Below are 17,629 nucleotides of genomic sequence, written 5' to 3' on the forward strand. Positions count from 1 at the left end.
CTGTTTGGCCCTACTAGTCCATGCCAAACATCATCTCCCATCTAGTCCCACTGACCTGCATTTGGCCCATAACCACACCTCTCCCGTCCATGTACCTATCCAACCCATCCTTCAATATTAACATCAATCTTGCTTCTACCACCACTACCGGAAGTTCATTCCACACCCCCACCACCCTTTGCTTGAAGAAATCTTACAATCCTGATGATAAGCAACCTCCATCAGTGCCTGTACTATTGAAACAACACCTTTCACTTGCTCTACAATGACTGAATATTTATCCATCTTTTACATTTATGATCTCTTTCTGCACGGAGAGAGCTTTACCTTTGCTAATACCTGTCTGGCTGTAGCAAGTAAGAATTGTACTCACTGGAATTTAGAAGAATGAGAGGGGATCTTATAGAAACATTATGAAAGGCATAAATAAAATGGAGGTAGGTAAGTTGTTTACTTTGGTAGTGGAGAGCAGAACTAGGGGACATAGCCTCAAGATTCAGTGCAGTAGATTTAGGGTGGAGATGAAGAGGATCTGTTTATCCCAGATGGTGATGGGTCTATCAAATTCGCTGCTTATTAAAACAGTGGATGTTACCTCAGTCAATATATTTAAGACAAGGTTGGAAAGATTTGTTCATAGTAGGGGAATTAAGGGATATGGGGAAAAAGCAGGGAGGTGGGAATGATCAGCCATGGTCTCATTGAGTGGCAGGCCTGGCTTAATGGGCCGGGTGGCCGACTCCTGCTCCTATTTCTTATCAGAATCAGAATTTATCATCGTGAGCAAGCCATGAAATTCATCGTAGTGCAAACATTCGTATTATGAACCATCTTATGGTGTTACTGTAAATAAAAAGTAGTAAAAATATTAGTGCACAAAAAGTCAGGCAGTGTCTTTGGTTCATTGATTGTCAGGAATCTGATGGCAGCAGAGAAGAAGCTGTCCTTGTGGCATTGAGTGCTCGATATTTAGGTTCTGTACCTTTTTCCTGAGGGTAGCAGAGTGAAGAGGGCATAGCCTGGGTAATGGGGGTCTTTGAGGATAGAGTCTGCTTTTTTAAGACACCACCTCATGTACTGGTACTCGATGGAGTGAAGTCTGGTGCCTGTGATGTTGCAGGCTGATTACAACCCTCTGGAGTTTATTTTTGACCTGAAAGTTGGTGCATCCGTACCAGGCAATAATGCCACCAGCCGGAATGCTCTCCACGGTACACCTGCAGACGTTTACGAGAGTATTTGGTGACATACCGAATCTCCTCAGACTCCTCACAAAGTATAGCCGCTGGCGACCCTTCTTTGTGATCACATCAACGTGGAGGCTCCAAGACAGATCTTCAGAGAAGTTGACACCCAGGAATTTGAAGTTATTGACCCTCTCCACTATTGAGCCCCCTATGAGGACTGGGTCATGTTCCCCTAATTTCCTCCTGTAGTCCACAATCATCTCCTTGGTTTTGCTGACGTTGAGTGCAAGGTTGTTGCCGTTGCACAGTCAACGAGCTGATCTCTCTCCCTCATTGTTGCTGGTGATTCTGCCGACAACTGTAGCGTCATCGGCAAATTGTGCCTGGCCACACAGTCGTGGGTGTGTAACAAGTAGAGCAGTGAGCTAAGCACACATCCTTGGGGTGTGCCTGAGTTGATAATCAGTGAGGAGGAGACGTTGTTTCCAATTCTTTTGATTCAGTGTGTGTGCACATTGTACTCTGTGTATGACAATAAACATCCTCATTAATCAGGCAGCGGCTGTGGGGGGGAGAAACAAAAGTAGAATTTTTTTGGGGGGGGGGGAATTGAGGCGATAGAAGCAGGATCTGACCAGCAGCTCAACAAAATCCAGATCCCATTGAGCATGAACAGGAGCCAAGTGGACACCCCATCAAAGAGAAAAGCTGGCCTGGGCTGAGATTTCCCATGACATTGCCACAATTCCAACGCTGACTGTGATGTATGACGGGAGGGCTGCGATCTTGATGATTGCCAGGCACCTGTATGTAAATTAAGCTCCAGGGATTACGAGAGAGTTCAAGGGCTGATGCAAAAGATCTTCACCGTGTCTGTCCGCAAAAGCAAATGGATCACAAAGGCATTTTCCCGTGGGACCTGTTTGGGGAATAGATAACATTCTCTGAGCAGCAATCCTGGGATCGCACTCATCTTGATTCTTTCTGCACCTCCCCATCTCAAACTTAGCCCCTTTGCCAGCACCTAAGGGCTCATGGCCCTCAATCAAGGAGAGCGCTAAGTGAAACATCAGGTTAAAATCTAGGCATTAAATCCCAAGCATTCAGTCCTGGGTAGGAACCCACCCCCTGTGCATATACTGATGATAACAATACCCCTGATCAAAGATAGCACCTGCTTTGCTTTGTCTGTCTTGACCATCAGCACATGGAGTGAATAATTGCCTGTGCCTTTGGAGAGACAATCAGCTACAACATGTCAATCAGCTCAGCACAGATGTATAAAAGAGCTGGGTACAATTATCTTCCTCCTGACAATATTGAATTAGGCCATTTGCTTCCCCTGAGGTTGCCACAGGACTGCAAGAACCAGATTTTTCCCTGGAAAGGAACCCAGTTTTCCATATTTGATTTATAAAAATGCAAATAAATTGAAGCATTATCACATAACATAGAGCAAAGAGAGATTCCCACAGACAGATCCAGAGGTCAGGATCAAACTCTGGTGTTGTGAGGTGACGGCTCCATTGTGCCAGTGACGAGTTGAAGTCACTGGGGAAGTGTTGCCAAGGGCCAGAGGGAAATTCTTAAATACAAGATTTAAAAAAGATTAGTGCAAATAAAAAGAGAAAGTGTCCATAGGTTCATTGTTTGTTCAGAAATCTGATGGCAGGGGTGGGGATGGGGGGGTGAGGGGGGAGGGTGAAGGGTGAGTGGGTAGGTAGGAGAGTTGAGGGAAGGGGGGGAAATAAGCTGTTTTTGTAACGATGGAAGATCATCTTCAAATGCTCTTTTCTTCTGTCTTTAGGCTGTGCTGACACACGTGAACCACGTCCCTTAACTTTTGAGTGCTCTTAAGAATGGAATGTGACCAGGTTTTCCAGAACTATATAATGGGTCTTTATAATGAGAGAGGTGTGGTTACTCAAAGGGCCAGGCTAAGAGGTGATCTTTGGCTTACCTGTGCTCACTGTAATATCCTTCGTCTCATACACCGCCTGAAGATTTGGAGAGCCCCGTCTTCCAACGTGCGCGCAACAAATCGCAGGCCAGTGTTGGAGTGTCCTGCATGGTGGGGTGGAGCTGATGAAGATTGCCCGTCTGCCCTCTTAATTTGCTTGAATCCAGCAGGAGGTTTGTTAATACAGGTAGCGAGGTAGAACAATGAAGGCATAAACACTGAGAAGAACTTTGAGTGATGCAATCGACTTTCCTGGCCCCAGGCTGCACTGCAGCTGGGTCTGTGAATGCTGAACAGTTTAACAATCACTTTTGGTCGACTAAGATGACTGCCTTTGTAAGGTCAAGGAAGACGTAGATGCTTTGGAGAAAGTGCAGAGGAGATTTACCAGGATGTTGCCTGGATTAGAGAATGTCTTATGAAGTTGGGACTTTTCTCTTTAGAGCGACGAGTGATAACAGATGGTTTAATTAAGGTGTATCAAACTCCAGTAGGGTGGACAGTCAGCACTTTTTTCCTGGGTCCGCAATAGCAAATATCAAACAACATCTGTTTAAGGTGAGTGGAGGCAAATTTAGGGAAGATGCCTGAGATAAGTGTTTTTTTTTACTCAGAGAGAGCCTGGACTGCATTGATGGGGTGGTGGTGGAGGCTGGTACAACAGGGGCTTGTGGTGTACTGTTAGCCAGAATCAGACACACACAAAGATAAAGACTGTACAACAGGCTTTAATCCACAAAGACTTCCACAGAGCCAGGCTGGGTGTGGCTGCAGAAACTCTGAGTGGGGCACAGGTTTATAATCCCAGAGGGTGATTGACACCCGACCGGGTGGGGCTTGATCCATTCAGGCTGGCTGATTGACAGCTGGCCAGGTGTTGTCCTGTCCCCTTAAATTCCTGCAGGTACAGAGGTTTCCCCCTGCAGTAGGCCAGTGGTGTACCACCATATTCACCCCCTTTAAAATTGTCCCAGAGGGTGGGGCAATAACAAAAAAATTACACCCACTATATACATACAATATTTACAGGTTGAGACGATCCGGCGGCCGCCAGGGTCTCTGTGACCGTCATAGGACTGCTCACTGGTCGGAGGGGAAGTAGGGGGGCTGGCGGCAGGAGTCTATGTGGCTGGTGTGGTGCCGTGCAGAGGGGTGGTCAAAGGGGCCGGGGTCGATGTATGAGGGTCATATTGGAGGGGCGAGTTCATCTCCCAAGGCTGAAGCAGGCTCCTTGTGGTCAAGGAGGGCCTGGGTGTCCCATAGCTGCCTGGGGATGGGGATGTATACCCGGTCAGCATCATCCTGGGCTGGAGGGTGGCACGATGTGGTGGGTGCTCCTGCAGGTGCCAGGTCCCTGATTGAGACGGTGTCCTCCTTGCCACTGCCGAACCTAAGGTAAGCATAGTTGTGGTTTGTGTGTAGGAAGAAAACCTGCTCGACCAGGGCTTCGGCCTTGTGTGTCTGTGCATGCTTAGGCAGGAGCACCAGTCCTGGGGACGTGAGGCATGCTGGGAGGGACATTTCCAGTCGCTGACCTCCTGGGGAATGAGAACAGACGTTCGTGAGGGGTCTCATTGGTAGCCGTGCACAGCAGCAACCGAATGGCACAGAGTGATCGGGCAGGGCGTCCTGCCAGTACTCAATGACCCACCTTTTTGACTTGAGAGCCAGGTTTGCCTTCCAGACCACCCTGTTCTCTCGTTCCACTTGCCCGTTGCCTCTCAGTTATAGCTTGTCATGTGACTGGTCGTGATGCCCCTCGCCGTCAGGTGGAGCAGCTCGTCACTCATGAAACTAGACCCCCAGTCGCTGTGGATGAAGACGGTGGCCGTGGAGGTGTCCGGACAAGGGATGGCGAAAGGGAAGCGTGAGTACTCATCCACTAACGTGAGGAAGTAGACGTTTCAGTTCGTGGAAGGCAGGGGCCCTTTGAAGTCCATCCCAAGATGCTCAAAAGGCTGAGTAGCCTTTACAACATGGGCCGGGGTGGGGGGGGGGGGGCGGAGGAAGCGGGGTTTACACTCCGCACAGACCCGACAGGCCTTGGTCATGTCCCTGACGTTCCTGATGGTGTATGACAGATTTCGGGACTTAACGAAATGGTACAACTGGGTGATGCCCGGATGGCAGAGGGACTCATGCAATGCCTGCAACCTGTCATCATGCATAGACGCGCAGGTGCGAGAGATGACATCGGGGGAGTTGTTAAACTTCCCGGGGTGGTACTGGATTTCATAGCTGTAGGTTGCCAGCTCGACTCTACAGGCAGGATCGTGTTGTTCTTGATCTTGCTCTTGTGGGTAGTGTTAAACATGAACGCCATGGCCTGCTGGTCTGTGAGAAGCGCGAATCTCCTGCCGGCCAGGTAGTGGCCGCTTTCACAATTACCTGGGTCTCCTTTTCAATGGTGGAGTGCCCTAGCTCGGAGCCGTGGAGGGTCCTGGAGAAGAAGGCGACGGTGCACCCCCTTTGGTTGAGGGTAGCAGCGAGGACCATCTCGGAGCCATTGCTTTCCACCTGGAAGAGGGAGTCCTCATCCACAGCCTGCATCATGGCATCCGTGATGTCTTGCCTGATGCAGGTGAAGGCTGCCTGCACCTCAGGTGGGAGGGGAAAAGTTGTTGCATGGGCCAGTGGGCGGACCTTGTCCGAGAAGAGAGGGACCCACTGCGAGTAATAAGAGAACAGGCCCAGGCACCTGCGGAGGTCCTTTAGTGTGGGAGGGGAGGGGTAACTTCATTAATGGGTGCATCCTTTCCGGATTTGGCCTGACGATTCCATGGGCCATGATGTACCCCAAGATGATGAGGCAGGTGGTGCTGAACACACACTTCTCCTTGTTGTAAGTGAGGTTCAGCTCTGCGGCCGTCTGGAGGAATTTTTTCAGGTTAGCGTCATGGTCCTGCTGGTCATGGTCGCAGATAGTGACATTATCCAGATATGGGAACATCGCCTTCAGCTTGTGCTGGTCTACCATGCGATCCATCTCCCGCTGGAAGTCGGAGACCACATTCATGACCCCAAAAGGAATCCGGCGGAATTGGTACAGGCGCCCATCTGCCTCAAAGATGGTGTAGGGCTTGTCCTTCGGGTGGATAGGGATTTGGTGATATGCCGACTTCAGGTCGATCTTGGCAGGGGGTAGGCATCCAGCTGGGTGTACCGATTAATGGTCTGGCTGTAATCCATGAGCATCCTTGGCTTACTTCCCTCTTTGACCACCAGGACTTGGTCTCCAAGGGCTGTTACTGGGCTCTATAATGCCTTCCGCCAGGAGTAACCGCACCTCCACCTTGATGGTCCCTGTCTGCAGCACAATAGCGCTTACTTCTGGCGGTGATCAGCTTGCAGCCTAACGCAAGATGTGGGAAGAGCACCGGTGGGGTAATGCGCAGTGTGGAGAGGCCGCAGGTTGGCCAGGGCTGGTAGGTAGGCGTGCTGTGCAATGTAAGTGGAGGTTGGGGCCCCCCAAAGTCAAGGATGGCACTGGAAATCCAGTCCCAGGAGGAGTGGTGCACAGAGTTTGGGCATGACCAGGAGCCTGAATCCTGTGTAAGTCTCCCCTCCCACTGTTATATTGTCCGAGCAGCGCCTAAGGGTACCAACAGTCTTATCCTTGGCGGCGAGGGTGATCAAGCAGGTGGTGGAGTGGACTTTTAACCTTAGGGAGTGGGCCACGCTTGGGTGAATGAAGCTCTCGGTGCTGCCACTGTCAAACAGACACTTTGTTACCCGCCAGTTGACTCGCACGTCCATCATCGAGCGCCCGAGGTCGTGGGGAATGTCCCTGGTCAGCGTGGTGGCAGCCAGGACTGTCTCGGAGTCAGAGTCATTGCTATCTGGTGGGATGGGGAGTGTCGATAAGACGACCTGGTTATCGCATGTGTTGACCATGTCGACATCAGCCGTGAGGTGCAGTGTATGGTAGCCGATGGCATCCGGAGGCGTGGGGAGTGTCAGTAGGGTGGCCTGGTCATTGCCCATGTTGACCACGTTGCTGTCGGTCGCTGGGTGCGGTGTGCGGCAGCTGATGGCACCCAGAGGCATGGAAAGTGTCGGTAGGACGGCCTGGTCATCGCCCGCATTGACCACATCGTTCTCAACGTCGTCGGAGGCCCTCCGTGTTGGGCGCTGCCTGGCCCAAGATGGCAGCGGCATGTGGGGGGCCACTGCATAGCTGGCCTCCTTCCCCAGCTGTGTCCGCTGCGTCAGGGGAAGTGACGACATCACGGCCGGCGGCAGTGACGTCGTTCAGCCAGAAGTGACGTCACACCGCAAGCCAGAAGTGATGTCACTGTAGTTCTCAGCGAGCAGTACCAGCGAGGGCGGGGGCTGATGCAGATGCTCAGGGCACTTGCTGTGATGGATGCTGGCGCGGCCAGATGTTGCACGGTTGAAGTTGGGATGGCGGAAGTCATCGTGGGGACAATGGCACCGCCCGGCACGCGCACGTGGGAGGGTCCGCTGGGAGGTGGGGAGGTCATAGATGGCCACTGAGCTGCCAGCAGGTTTAGAGAGGCACACTTTTGCAAAGTGGCCTTTCATGCTGCATCGGGAAAAATACAGGTTCCTAGCTGGGCAGTTTTGGCGCGATCGTTGATCTGAACCGCACCAGGACCCACAGTTCTTACAGGGGCTCCGGGCACCTGCTGCAGTGATGTTCTCCTCCCCAGTTCAGCCTGGGGCTGCAGCTGCAGTGTGAGAGGGCCATGAGGGAGCCTGGGGGAACCTGGAATCGAAGGCTTCAATGTGCATGGCTGCTGCTTCTAGGGTTTGGACCACCTCCACAGTCCTGGTTAGGGCATAGATGTTATCTTCCAGCAGCTTCTGCCGGATGGCCCTCGAGCATAGCCCTCGGACGAAGGCATCCTGGATCAGCCTCTCGACCTCCTCTGCACCTACCCTGGGTTCACCCAGACACGGTCGGGCCAACTCTCACAAGTGTCCCAGGTAAGATTCAGCCGTCTCCCTGGGTTGCTGGGCTCAGGTGTTGAGGAGGTACCTTGCACAGACCGCATTCATGGGGGGCTTGTACATGTTTTCGAGAGTGTCCATTGCGCTCTTGTACGTGGAGCAGCCTTTGGTTACCTGGAAGGCGTGGGGACCCATCTTTGACTGGAGTAGGACCAACCTCTTCCAATCGGAGTCCAGGATGTCACCCTCATGTGCCTCAACCACGTGCTGCCAGATCTTGAAGCATGTCTGGGCTTCCGGGTGGCATGGGTCAACCTCGAGGCTCCCTGCGCACAGGAGTTTTTCCATAGCTGCCATGGGAAAATTTTGTGGATTAAATTGTGGTGTACTGTTAGCAAGAAACAGACACACACAAAGATAAAGACTGTACAACAGGCTTTAATCCACAAAGACTTCAACAGAGCCAAGTTAGCTGTAGCTGCAGCAACTCTGAGTGAGGCCTCAGGAGGCAGGCGCAGGGTTATATCCCGGAGGGTTATTGACACCTGACTGGGTGGGGCTTGATCCATTCAGGCTGACTGATTGACAGCCAGCCAGGTGTTGTCCTGTCCCCTTACACTCCTGCAGGTACAGAGGTTTCCCCCTGCAGTAGGCCGGTGGTGTACCACCACAGGGCATTTAAAAGATTTTTAGATAGGCACATGGATGTAAGAAAAATGAAAGGCAGCGGGTGTGAGGTAGGGAAAAAGTGGATTGTCCTGGAGTAAGTTTACATGGGTCGGCACAACATCGTGGGTTGAAGGGCCTGTACTGTGCTGTAATGTTCAATGTTCTAAGTCCACCTCACGCTTCATGCTGCTCACTTGGTATTGCCTGGATCTGTGTCATCTCTCTCTCTCTCTCTCTCGCTCTCTCTCTCTCTCATCTCCTGTCAGAAAAACATTCACTGGGAGGAGGTACTTGAAGAGACTTTTTCCAGGACACCCCCATGGCAGATCGCAGGGCAACCCCTCCGTAGGTTCTGCCAACGAGACTGCAAATTCATGCACGATATTGGTCTGTAGCATGCTTAGAGGGAACGACACCTGCTCCCAGCCCTGGTTGCTTCACAGCTGACTCATTGGCCTGGCCACTAGTGAGACTGGACCCACAGCGGGCTGAAAGGTGTCGCCAGCCAGGGCAAATGCATTGTGCGCTGATGATATCCTGCAAGGTTTCTTCCGGTCAGTGGTCTGGTCTCAATTAGCTCTCACCTGTCCCATTGAGTGTCATGAATAATCAATGCACAGCTGACATCTGATGCTTCTTAATCTGCTTGTCATTGTCAGTGGCACATACATTGTTATCTTCAATCTGGAGCAAGGCAAGGATTTTTCCAAGCAGGAGAATGCAGCAGATGTGACATGACATTGAAATTCTGAAACATGTGTTTGCTTCTTGCCAGAGCTTGAGTGAATTTCTGTTTAAAGCAATCAAAGGTTTCACTCCATCATTGAGTACATGTGCCTGTTTCTCATTTCCATCTTCTGTCTCCATTCCCATTCTGTTCATCTGTTGTTGCCAATCCCTTGCTACCTTCCATATTGCACCTGCATTCTTTAGAAGCCTGGGTTAGTTACTGCCAGCTCGTTGGCCGAACCTATGGAGGGGTTACCTTTCAATCTGCCAGCGAGGACATCATGGTGGCAGTCTCCTCAAATACCTCGTCCCAGTGAACATTCTGCTATCAAGGGATATGGCACAAATCAACACCCAGTTAACCAGTTCACACGAAATTGCACTTGGTTGTCAGTCCTCAGGTCACGGGTCACCCTTGGTGGCTTCCTGTTAAGCAGTCCCTCAATCTTTTAATTCTCACATTCAAATTCTTCCCTAATCTTCTCCCTTTTATGTTTGAGAGCACTCTGCAACCTTGATTTTGTCCAGTTCTGTTTTACTTTCTGCAGGATCTCTGCTCTTTCAGTACATCTATGACCTTCCACTCCCTAGATAAACTGAAGAGGCTTGGCTTTCGTGATCGCTACCAGACGGCATTTCGGAAGACCCAGAACAAGAGGGTTACCAGGGTTTACAATGATCAGGATCTGTGTGTGGTGGGGTTTTCATATAAATCATCTTTCCTTATAATGTAGGAGACCATTTGGCCCATTAGGATAATGCCTGCCTACCTAGCAATCCCAGTAAACTGTTCTCACATTCGCAGCAACTTGATAGGGTAGTTAATAAGGCATATGCCCTTCATTAGTAGGGAGTTTGAGTTCAAGAGCTGTGAGGTAATGTGGCAGCTCTATAAAACTCTGGCTAGATGACCACACAGAGTATTGTGTTCAGTTCTGGTCACCTCATTGCCGAAAGGATGTAGATAGTCTAGCGAAGGTTCAGAGGAGAATTACCAGGATGTTGCCTGGACCGAAGAACTTGTCTTAATGAGCAAAGTTGACAGAGCTAGGGTGTTTCCCTTTCAAGTGACGAAGGATAAGAGTTGGTTTAATAGAGGTCAACAAGATTATGAGAGGCCTAGATAGGGTGGACAGCCCAGCACCTTTTTTCCTGGAGTAATAATAGCAAATAACAGAGGACATCTGTATAAGGTAAGGGGAGGAATGTTTACAGGAGATGTCAGAGATAATTTTGTAACTCAGAGAGTGGTGGTTGCCTGGAATGCATTGCCAGGTGTGTGGTGATGGCTGGTACAATAGGGACATTGAAAAGACTTTTAGATAGGCACAAGGAAGTAAGAAAAATAAAGGGATTTGTGAATGAGGTAGAGAAGGATTAGATTGTTGTGTAGGCTTAAATAGGTCAGCACAATGTACACTGAAGGGTCTATAATGTTCGATATATATATATATATATATATATATATACACACACTGTATTCCCCCATTTTCTCTCTTTGCTTCTCTCTGCCCATCATTGTCCCTCCAACTCTCACCTACCAGCTCTACCCCAATTTCTCCACCAGCACTCCCTTATATCATTCCTTGTCCCTTTCATTCCCTTTCTAAGCTCTCAACCTGAAGCATTGACTAACATCTTTTGCCTCCACACATGTTGCTTGACCTGTTGAGTTAGAACATGGAACATGAACAACTACAGTTCAGTGCTGTCCCTTCTGCCCAGTGTTGTGGTAAAATAATTATATACGGCTGCCTGGAATTTCCCTACTGCGTAACCCTCCATTTTTCTCAGTTCCAGGTGCATACATAAGATCCTATTGCACCTGCCTGCCTTACCACTATTACCATCAGTGCATTCCATGCCCGCATCATTTTCTGTATGAAAAATTTACCTCTTACATGCCCCTCTATTTAATCCCAAGCATCTTAAAATGATGCCCCCTCATGATAACCATTTCACTTCTGGGGAAAAAGCCTCTGAACATCCATACAATCAATGCCTCTCATCGTCTTCGTCACCTCTATCAGTCACTTCTCGTCCTCCATCACTCCAAGGAGAAAAGACCAAGTTCATTCAGGGTGTCCTCACAAGGCATACTCTCCAATCCAGGAAGCAGACCTTGTAAATCTCCTCTGCAGCTTCTCTATAGCATCCACATCCTTCCTGTGGTGAGGTAACCAGAACTGAACACAGGTTGGACCGACCTTAGTTACCTCATGGTTCTTGAACTCGGTCCCATTGTTAGTGAAGGTCAGCACACCATGCACCTTCTTGACCACATTATCAGCCTGTGCAAAGCCATAGTCTCCAAAATCTTACTTTTTCCACACTGCTCAGAGACCTCCCATTAACACTGAATCCCGCCTTCCAATTTGATCTGTCGAAATGAACCACTTCATGACTTTCTGGGTTAAACTCCATCTTCTACTTCTCAGCCCAGTTCTGCATGTCCTGCTGTAACCTCTGGAAACCCCTCAGCTTATTCACAACACTGCCAACTTGTGTATTATCTCTTTGGCTTGGCTTCACGGACAAAGATTTATGGAGGGGGTAAATGTCCACGTCAGTTGCAGGCTCGTTTGTGGCTGACAAGTCCGATGCGGGACAGGCAGACACGGTTGCAGCGGTTGCAGGGGAAAATTGGTTGGTTGGGGTTAGGTGTTGGGTTTTTCCTCCTTTGTCTTTTGTCAGTGAGGTGGGCTCTGCGGTCTTCTTCAAAGGAGGTTGCTGCCCGCCAAACTGTGAGGCGCCAAGATGCACGGTTTGAGGCGATATCAGCCCACTGGCGGTGGTCAATATGGCAGGCACCAAGAGATTTCTTTAGGAAGTCCTTGTACCTCTTCTTTGGTGCATCTCTGTCACGGTGGCCAGTGGAGAGCTCGCCATATAACACGATCTTGGGAAGGCGATGGTCCTCCATTCTGGAGACGTGACCTACCCAGCGCAGCTGGATCTTCAGCAGCGTGGACTCGATGCTGTCGGCCTCTGCCATCTCGAGTACTTCGATGTTAGGGATAAAGTCGCTCCAATGAATGTTGAGGATGGAGCGGAGACAACGCTGGTGGAAGCGTTCTAGGAGCTGTAGGTGATGCCGGTAGAGGACCCATGATTCGGAGCCGAACAGGAGTGTGGGTATGACAACAGCTCTGTATATGCTTATCTTTGTGAGGTTTTTCAGTTGTTGTTTTTCCAGACTCTTTTGTGTAGTCTTCCAAAGGTGCTATTTGCCTTGACGAGTCTGTTGTCTATCTCGTTGTCGATCCTTGCATCTGATGAAATGGTGCAGCCGAGATAAGTAAACTGGTTGACCGTTTTGAGTTTTGTGTGCCTGATGGAGATGTGGGGGTGCTGGTAGTCATGGTGGAGAGCTGGCTGATGGAGGACCTCAGTTTTCTTCAGGCTGACTTCCAGGCCAAACATTTTGGCAGTTTCCGCAAAACAGGACGTCAAGCACTGAAGAGCTGGCTCTGAATGGGCAACTAAACCCACTCTTCCACTTTCTCATCCAGGACATTTATAAATTTCACACAGAGCAGGGGTGGGGGGTCCCTGTGAAACATCATTGGTCATTGTCCTCCATGCAGAAATCAAACCATCTACAACCACTCCCTGCTTTCTGTAGGCAAGCCAATTCTATATCCACAAAGCAAAGGCTTTCTTACCTCCTGAATGAGACTTGCATAGGGAACTTTATCAAATGCTTTAGTGAAATCTATATACATCCACCCCTTTACCTTCATTAAAGTGCTTTGTTACATCCTCAAAGAATTCAATCAGGTGGTCTTCCCCCTGGCGAAGCCATGAAGACTATTCCTAATCAGATTTTGTCTCTTTAAATCAGGGATGGGCAACCTGTTTTTAAAAACTCACATTCCACCTTAAGTATTCCCTAGGCCATCGGTGCTCTGTGATTAGTAAGGCATTGCTTAAGGTGGGATGTGAGTGGAAAGGGAAGGTTGAGAACCTCTGCTCTAGACCCAATTGTTACTGAAACATTTTGTTTGAGAAAAATTGTCATTGGCCCATTTCCTTTGGAGTTCTGAAACCATGCACATAACGAGTCAATTAGGGACGATTAAAACAGTGGTTTGCAAACCTTTTTCTTCCCACTCACGTATTACCTTAAGCCACACATGTCAAACTCAGGCCCGCGGGCCAAATTTGGCCTGTGACATAATTATATTTGGCCCGCAAGATCATATCAAATATGTATTAGAGCTGGCCCGCTGGCCACCGCGCCAGTATAGCGCATGCACAGCTAATACTACAAATACCAGAATGCATTGCAAATGCGTTGGCGGCGGCCCATCATCCCACTAATCACCCCCACCTCCTCTCTTTACTTTCATTAGAATCAGCGACCTGTCGCCCAACTCACATGTAATAAACCCCTTACGAAAAATGGCCAAACCAAAGACAGAAAACAGGACCTTTCAAGACAGGTGGGAGGCAAACTCTGACCCCAGACTTTGATGAACTTGCATCTAAGAAGAGATGTCAAGTATCTGGTTTAGACCCAGGTGCATCAGAGTAAATCACAGTGTAGCAAGCGAAGCTTGGATTCATATTATCTTTGGTTAACTTTGGACTGTTCATAGTTGAAAGATTGGATTTTCATTAAAGCAAGTGTTTTTTTTTTACTTGTTGGCTTGTGAAAAAAAATACATTTTAAAGGAGCTTAAAGGCTATAGAGAAATATTATTTATTGAATATTTTATTTCTCATTTGTTAATGCTTCTTCTGGAAAGAGTTTAACCGAAACTATTATTAAACATTTATTTTAGTAAGAAAAAGTTTAACATTACATATGTTGAAAGAAGAGAAAGCATGCAGATGTTGTTGAAAATTTTCAATAAATATTTAGTTTGGCCCACGACTTAGTCCAAGTTTTTAATTTTGGCCCTCTGTGAATTTGAGTTTGACACCCCTGCCTTAAGCCATCCCTTACTAATCACAGAGTACCTATGATATAGGGAATACTTAAGGTGGAATGTGAGTTTTTAAAAACAGGTTGCTCACACCTGCTCTAAATGCTTGAAAATCCTGTCTCCCAGGATCTTCTTCAACATTTTGACTAACTGGACTAAAATTTCCTGGGTTATCTCTTGTCCCCTTCTAGAACAGGGGCACAACATTTGCAACCTCCCAATCCACTGGTACTTCTCCTGACTCCAGTGAAGATCCCAGCAAATTATCATGTTTTAATTAAAATGGAATCGCATTAATAGTTAATGGCAGCATATAAAAGAATGAACTTGACCTTTCATTACTGAGTTCAGATGGATAGTTTTTATGGCCTTTGCTGTCTGTAATTTGCAACTCATGGGTGCCAGTGCTGTTTTTCACACCACACAGTTTATCGTTAAATAAAAAATAGTTGCAGCTGATCAGTACGCACAAAAAAAAAGTGTTGCAGGACTCAGCAGGTCCCACAGCATCCGTGGAAAGCAAGAGGCATTTGATGTCTTGGGCCGGGCAGGCATGGCAGTGGTCACTTGTGTGGCTGCAGAGATTACAGGGAGCACAGGAGGCAAATCCGCAGATCCTCTGTGTCCCTGAATGGGGCGCTCTTTTCTGATTGGTGGGTGTGACGGGCTGGGGGAGGGGGGGGGGGCGCCTCTTCGTGTGTCTTTAATGAAGACCAAAGTTAACAACACTTTTTGTACTTATCTACATGAAACTTATCTCCATGGCTCTGACACACCGACTATACCTCTTGTGGTCATCCAGAAATAATATATCTTCACTTCAATTCCAGAGAGATACTTATTACCCATTAATATCTCAATGGCCCTCACAAAGGTAGCCATGGCAATGTCCTCATCAGATAATTTATTAACAATTTTCTCAGCATTTTCCTTTTCACGGTTTAAATTAATGAGTCCAGAAAGAAGAGTGCTTACACATTAATTGGAATGCAATTTTGATTACATTTACTGAAACCATTTTGACTGCTATTAATCTGAGATATTCTTGCCTCATTAAATGTCAGGGCACAATTAATAAATTGCTCAATGTGGGAAGAATGGAAAGCTTTATGCCTTTTTATGCACTTTTATAGCTAGAGGCATAGCACAGGCTATGGGTTCCTCATTAAGTTTATTTTGCTGCCTACTCTTTGTTTTCTTCTGCCATTACGTTAACCCCTCGCTTCCTGGGTCTTTCTGTGCAGCCCAAGCCAATTTTTTGAAATCATCAGTTTCCAATACTTCTGCCCTGTCGGAAGGAGAGGAACATGATTGAGAAGTTGCTTCTAGAGGGAATCAATTGCAAAGTTTCAAAGGGAACATTTTCAGGGCTAGTATTGGGCCAGTACGGCCACAATGAGCACAACAGCCTTCTCTAGAGCTGAGTTGTTCTACACACTAATGTTGAATACCCCATCCTCTCTCAGATCAAAGTTAAAGCAAAACACACCATTGACATTTACCTGCAGTTTTATCCCTCCAAGTGTTTCATTGAACAGATCACCCAGCTCGATATCGGAAAATGGTGGCGGTGCTGAAACAAACCAAACAAACATTAAACAGCAATAAGTCTCAAGATGCTGCTGGACTTTCAGGCAAGGAAGGGCTGTGGTTGAGATTCGGGATGAGCTAGAAATTGGTAAAGACATCCTTCAAAGGAGTACACTGCTTCCACTGGATATGATGTGGTTTCCCCTGCACCACAACCAAACTCAACTTGAATGATTGTCTCACCTCACCTCCTGCCCAATCCATAATCATCATCCCAAGCTTTAATTCTCCAAATTTCTGGGAAGCCTCTGTCCTCATTGGAGCAACCGTGAAGAAGGCACACCAGCACCTGTACTCTCCAAGGAGTCTGGGCAGAGTTGGCAAGTTATTCAATACTCCAACACATTTCCACAAGTGCACCTCAGCGCAAACTTTAGACCAGGGGTGTCAAACTCAAATTCACAGAGGGCCAAAATTAAAAACTTGGACTAAGTCGTGGGCCAAACTAAATGTTTATTGAAAATTTTCAACAACATCTGCATGTTTTCTCTTCTTTCAACATATGTAATGTTAAACTTTTTCTTATTAAAATAAATGTTTAATAATAGTTTTGGTTGAACTCTTTCCAGAAGAAGCATTAACAAATGAGAAATAAAATATTCAATAAATAATATTTCTCTATAGCCTTTAAGCCCCTTTTAAATGTATTTTTTTTTACAAGCCAACAAGTCAAAAAAATAACAACTTGCTTCAATGACAAACAGGTTTGTCTTTTAAAATGATGAACATATAGTCTGCCTCCCACCTGTCTTGAAAGGTCCTGTTTTCTGTCTTTCGTTTGGCCATTTTCCGTAAGGGGTTTATTACATGTGAGTTAGGTGACAGGTCGCAGATTCTAATGAAAGTAAAGAGAGGAGGTGGGGGCGATTAGCGGGCTGACGGGCCGGCGCCAATGCATTTACAAAGCATTCTGGGATTTGTAGTGTTAGCTGTGCATGCACCATACTGGCGCAGCGGCCCAGCTCTAATACATATTTGATATGATCTTGCGGGCCAAATATAATTATATCACGGGCCAAATTTGGCCCGCGGGCATGAGTTTGACATGTGTGCTTTAGACCATCTGGTGGGTCTGCTGTCTGATAGCATGGTTCAACCTTTCACTGATGGGACAATAATTAGATTGGACAGCACCATCTTTATCTCATTGCCACCAAAACCAAGGAGCTTATTAGTGATTTTGGGAAGGATTGGCTGAGGGACCTTGCATCTGTCTGGATTGATGGAGGTGGAGAGAGGTAGTACTTTCAAGTTCCTTGGAGTCCATCTATCAGAAGACCTCTCCTGAAGCCAGCACATGGAGAGAACAGTGAAGAAGACACACCAATGCCTTTTAGAATTCTGAGAAGACTTGGCATGTCAAACTTCTTCAAGATTCAATTTATTATCATAGTAATAAAACAGTGTCATATTACATAAAATTTCTTTTTGTCTGCTGCAAGGTGGACTCCACCGGCAGGAACTGCCTAAGTACCTCTTACAGTCAGAGAGAGAAAGAAGCAAAAGAGAGAGTCACTGAATGTCTGTAGATTCACCTCTAGTTTTTCCGCAGCCACAGGTGCACTACGGAAAATATATTGACTAGTTTGGGAGTTCAACTGCCCAGGAATGCAGAAGGTGACAAACGTAGCCGAATCCATCACAGACTC

Source organism: Narcine bancroftii, chromosome 3 (genome assembly GCF_036971445.1).
Source record: "Narcine bancroftii isolate sNarBan1 chromosome 3, sNarBan1.hap1, whole genome shotgun sequence".
NCBI classification, from domain to species: Eukaryota; Metazoa; Chordata; class Chondrichthyes; order Torpediniformes; family Narcinidae; genus Narcine; species Narcine bancroftii.